General features: G+C 34.3%; 1 long non-coding RNA gene across 1 annotated transcript; it reads left to right on the forward strand.

Annotated features, from left to right (window-relative positions):
* The first annotated feature begins 686 nt into the window (after window positions 1-686).
* LOC127538260 (uncharacterized) lies at window positions 687-4,040 on the forward strand. The gene is made up of 2 exons (XR_007947712.1): window positions 687-857; window positions 3,671-4,040. It is a non-coding gene; the product is annotated as an uncharacterized LOC127538260 (long non-coding RNA).
* Window positions 4,041-4,825: the final 785 nt, after the last annotated feature.

The following is a 4,825-nucleotide window of genomic DNA, read 5'->3' on the forward strand; positions in this document are numbered from 1 at the left end:
AATGGTATGAGCATTGCTGTCCCCAAATTCCAGTGCCTTCCTAGTTACCTTTGGGATTAAATAGAAATTTCTTTGGCTTTTATTGATCTTTACAAACTGACCCCTTCCTGCCTTTCCCCTATTTTTACTCACTGTTCTTCACTGTATACAACACAGTCTGATCTGCTTGCTCTCCATCTTCTATAAATGGACTTTAAAACTTTAAAATTTTATTTTAGTTATCTGTCCTCCATGCCTGGACTGCTCTTCCTCCTCAATTGCATTTTTGAAATTCCTAGTTTCCTCCAAGATTCAGTTCAGGGAATACCTTCTCTAAGGGGTCACTCCTCCAAATGCCAGTGGCTTCCCTTTTAAAGTTATTTTATGTTTATTTAAAAAAAAATTAAACTTTTTCATTTAATAAGTATTTTTCTCCTTTTTCCTCCTGTTGAAAAGAAAACCAACAAATTTGCATACTCAAGTAAAACAAATTCCCACATTGAATTGTATCCAAAGATGTATTCCTTATTCTTCATCTTGAGTCCATCATCTATCAGGAGGCCAGTAGCATATCTTACAATCATGGTGTTCACTTACTCATTAACATGTAATCTCCTTGAGAGTAGAAACTGTTTAACTTTTACCTTTCTATCCTAAGATCTTAATATAGTATAATTAATTAATTGACTTAATGACTATATGTAAAATCTTTGCACATTGTAAGAGTTAATATTTTCTCTTCTTTCATTTTAAAGGTCATTGCTGATAATTTAATTGTTTGGTGAGAAGAAGAACTGATCCAAATAATGATACTAAAACTTAAACTTAAATTTATGAACCACAAAGTGGTTAGAACAAAATTGACTTTTAACTAAAAGGTAAATATGCTTTTGGTTACTTAGCTGATAAAAAAGGGAAACATTAGCAGTTTTCTTTCTGTAGTTGGGGCATTTTGATGTTTAAGATGAGACTATAGAGAACCTTTTAGTCCACAGTATTATGGAGGCAGGGCAGTTTTGTAATCTAAGTAAAGCATGAGACATGCTGAATTCTGCCACTGAGTGACTGCATAAATAAGGCAGATTCTACTTTGGGTCATGGTTCCCTTATCAAATGGGAATAATGTTGATTGCCTACTTAAGTATGTTTCTTGGCAAATGAAAATGCTTATGAAATACTCTGCCATCATGCATATGCCTTTTCTGCCACTACTTCCTAAAGGAAAACAATAAGCATTTATTACTACTGTGTGCTTATGCTAGACACAGATCTCTACTCTCAAGGTGCTTACTGTGTTTGGGTATAAGCAATTAAATGTATGCAAAGTAAATACAAAGTAATTCTTGATGATAGGGATACTAGGAAAACTTTGAAGCAAGCTAAGGATTTGGAGGCAGAGAAGAGAGGGTGTTACAGGAATCACTATGGAATCTGTGAGGAAAATCAATTTGGTTGGACTATAAAGTTGGTGAAAAGGAGTAATGAGGGCAAAGCTTAGAAAAGATTGTGAAGGGTTTTAAAAGATAGAAGTGTTTGTATTTTATCCCAGAGGTAAGAGGAACCCTTTGGAACTTCTTGATCTGGAGAGCAGCAAAGTCAGACTAAGCTTAAGGAATATATTGCTTTAATAGTTGGGTGGAGGATGTATTGGTTGTGAGAAAGAGTTAAGTCAGAAAGACCAGTTGTTCAAGGGAGAAGGAACAGATGAAGGTCTAAACTAAGATGGTAGATCTGTGAATGAAGAAAAAGAGGTGAACCAAGACAATTCCAAAAGATTCGTGATGAAAAATGCTATCTATATACAGAGAAAGAACTGATGAAGTCCGAATGCAGATCAAAGCATCCTATTTTCACTTCTCTGTGTGTGTGTGTGGTTTTGCCCTTTTGTTCTGTTTCTTCTTTCACATGACTAATATGTTTTATATGTCTTGTACATATATAATCGATATTAAATTGCTTACTGTTTTAGGGAAGGAAAGCTGAAAGGAGAAAGAAAAATTTGAAACTCACAATTTTATAAAAATGAATGTTAAAGATTGTCTTTACATAACTGGAAAAAACAAAGTGCTATTTTTATAAAGTAATAAAAAGGAAAAGGAGATGTGTATGAAAGATGTGTAGGTAAAATTAGCAAGACATGGCAATCGAAGGAATATGGGAACAGAAATGGGGATGGAGAGCTGAAGAATTAAAGATGACTCCCCAGACCAGAACCTGAGGGATAGGAAGCAAAATAGTGCCATTAAAAGAAATAGGGAGGTTTGGGAAAAGGGTTGGTTTTTGGCAAAAGATTAATTCTATTTTGGATAAATTGAGTTTGAAATATCTCTGGGACATATAGTTTGAAATCTCCAATAGGCAATTGGTGATGTTTTATTGGAATTCAGGTGAGAGAATTGGGCTGGATTGGCAAGTTATCTAAGTATAGATAATGGAACCTATGGAATTTGATTTGGGAGAAGATTATGGATTGACATCTGCTACCTAACTTTTGGATATACCTCCTGATATAAGAGAAACGAATGATGATTGAGCAAAGGAAACAATATCATTAAAATCCAGGGAGGAGAGAATATTCAGGAAGATAGGGTGGTGAGTAGTGTCTTGCTACAGCTAAATCAACTGAGGAGAGGCAATTTATTAATTAAAAGTTTGGAGAGATGAGTTTCAGTTGAAATGAGGTTGAAGCCAGATTGTCCAGGGTTAAAAGTAGGTGAGAAGTTCACTTTTTTCCCCCTTTTTCTTCTGTTTTTTTTTTTCATGGTTTTTCCCTTTTGTCTGATTTTTCTTTTTCAACAATATTGATAAAGAAATGAATATTTAAAAAATTAATATATATGTATAATAATTTTTTTTAAAAAGGAGACAATAATAATAAAAAAGAAAGTTGTCTAGCTCATTTGAACCTTGGTCTTGCTGGTTTTAATCCTACCTTTCTACCTACCATTTATATCATGCTGTTTCTCAATAATGTTGATAATAGTAATAATAATAACATAGCATCTTATGTGAGGATTTGTTTTTCTCAACTCTGCTGAAAAATATAAGGATAAAATGATGGTGATAATGATTTTTAAAAGTTGGTAAGGAGAGAGAAAGTAGAGGCAATGATCATAGATATTCTAGGGGTGTGGCTATGAAAGATACAAAATTATTGCTTGAGGAGACAGTAAGGACAAATGAAGATTTGGGTTTTTTGTTTGTTTGTTTGTTTGTTTTAAGGATGTAGGAAATCTGCCTGTGTAGGCAGTAGAGAATGAGCCAATAGATAGAAAGAGATTGAAGTTAAAAGTGAGTAATAGTTGTGGTAATAATCTCTTTGAAGGTGAAGGGAGGGATAGGGTTAAATGTATAATAAGCAGAGGGTTATCCTTGGAGAGAAGGGCTATCTCTTCATCAGGGATTGAAGAGGAGAAGAATATGGGGAATAAAGACAAAGAATTTTAAGATGTAGTGAGAGAGAAGAGAAAGCTCATGGAGAACACTTTATTTTTTTCACTGAAGTATGAGAGTAAGAATTTTGCTGAGAGGGCTAATGAGGGGAAGGTGTGGGAGTTTTGAAAGAAGAGATTTGGAATCGCAGCTTTGGAGATGGCAAAAAAGTAGTTAGGGAACAAGAAAAGGATGACAGACAACCAAATATTACTTGTTTTTTGCTTTTAATGATGTGTTTATATGACTCTCTCTCCAGTTGTTGGTGTAATGGGAAAGGAATTTCTACAAGTAAAATTACTTCTTTACAAAACAGACAAACCAGCTGTTGGATTGATATTAGACTGCTAAGAGATTACTTCCATTTTGTCTAGGTAAAATTTTGATGAAGCCCTTCTTCTTCACCTCTGCCTCTTGTGCTCCCTGGCTTTTTTCAAGATTCAGCCCAAGTGCCACTTTTTGCAAGAAGCATTTCCTGGGCTCCTTCACCTGCCAGAACCTTATCATCATCTGGTATAAGCTTTTTATGTAACTTGTATATAACTAGCTGTTTCCCCTAATAAGATATAAGCTCTTTGATGGAATTAACTTTCTTTTTTGTCACTGATTAAAGGCCAAATGGCTAAGGATCTGTCTGTACATGTGTCCTTATTTAACCTCTTAGTACTTCAACAGGCTTGCTAAGACCCCATTGTTAAGAAGGTACCAATCTGCATTCCTATCTAGGAGTTCTCTATACCAATGAAATCACAGGCTCTATCCCTTTCTATCTCACAAGACTGTTGGGAGGATCAAATGTGATCAAATCACTCTGTAAACTATTAAGTGTATTATCCATGTGTGATAATTTTGTTCCACTGGCATTTTGGCAATGTCTATTTGTTTTCTGAGGAAATTGAAGAAAGTGTTTTGGTTTTGACTTCATTTTATCAGTTTCTTTCCATCTTCATCATTTCCTTTGATTCTGCTGCGCAGAGAAATCGTGTACTTTTAAAAATATTAAGCATGCCCTCCTCTTGGATGAAATCAATTAAGATTTGCTGGAAGCTGCAGCAGCAGCTGTGTATTATCAATCCTTTTATGAAGGCAGACATTAAGCATAGCAAGCAATTCCATTTAAGGGTTAGAATTACTGAGCAAGCAGTGTCAAAAAAAAAAAAAAGTCTAATAGTGATGCTGTTCACCAACACCTGGCTGCTCTCAAATGATCTTTGATTTGAGAAGGGAGTTTGATTTATTTTTTGTATTGACTTTATAATGTAAAATCCTAGGACAAGGTTATTCATAAAACCCAGGTAATACCATAACAATGACACAAAAAATTTGATGGAATTAAAGGAGATATACTTTATTTTTATTTTTTTTTTTATGAAAGCTTTTTATTTTTCAAAACATGCATAGGTAATTCTGCAAT

This window comes from Antechinus flavipes, chromosome 1 (genome assembly GCF_016432865.1).
Source record: "Antechinus flavipes isolate AdamAnt ecotype Samford, QLD, Australia chromosome 1, AdamAnt_v2, whole genome shotgun sequence".
Taxonomy (NCBI): Eukaryota; Metazoa; Chordata; class Mammalia; order Dasyuromorphia; family Dasyuridae; genus Antechinus; species Antechinus flavipes.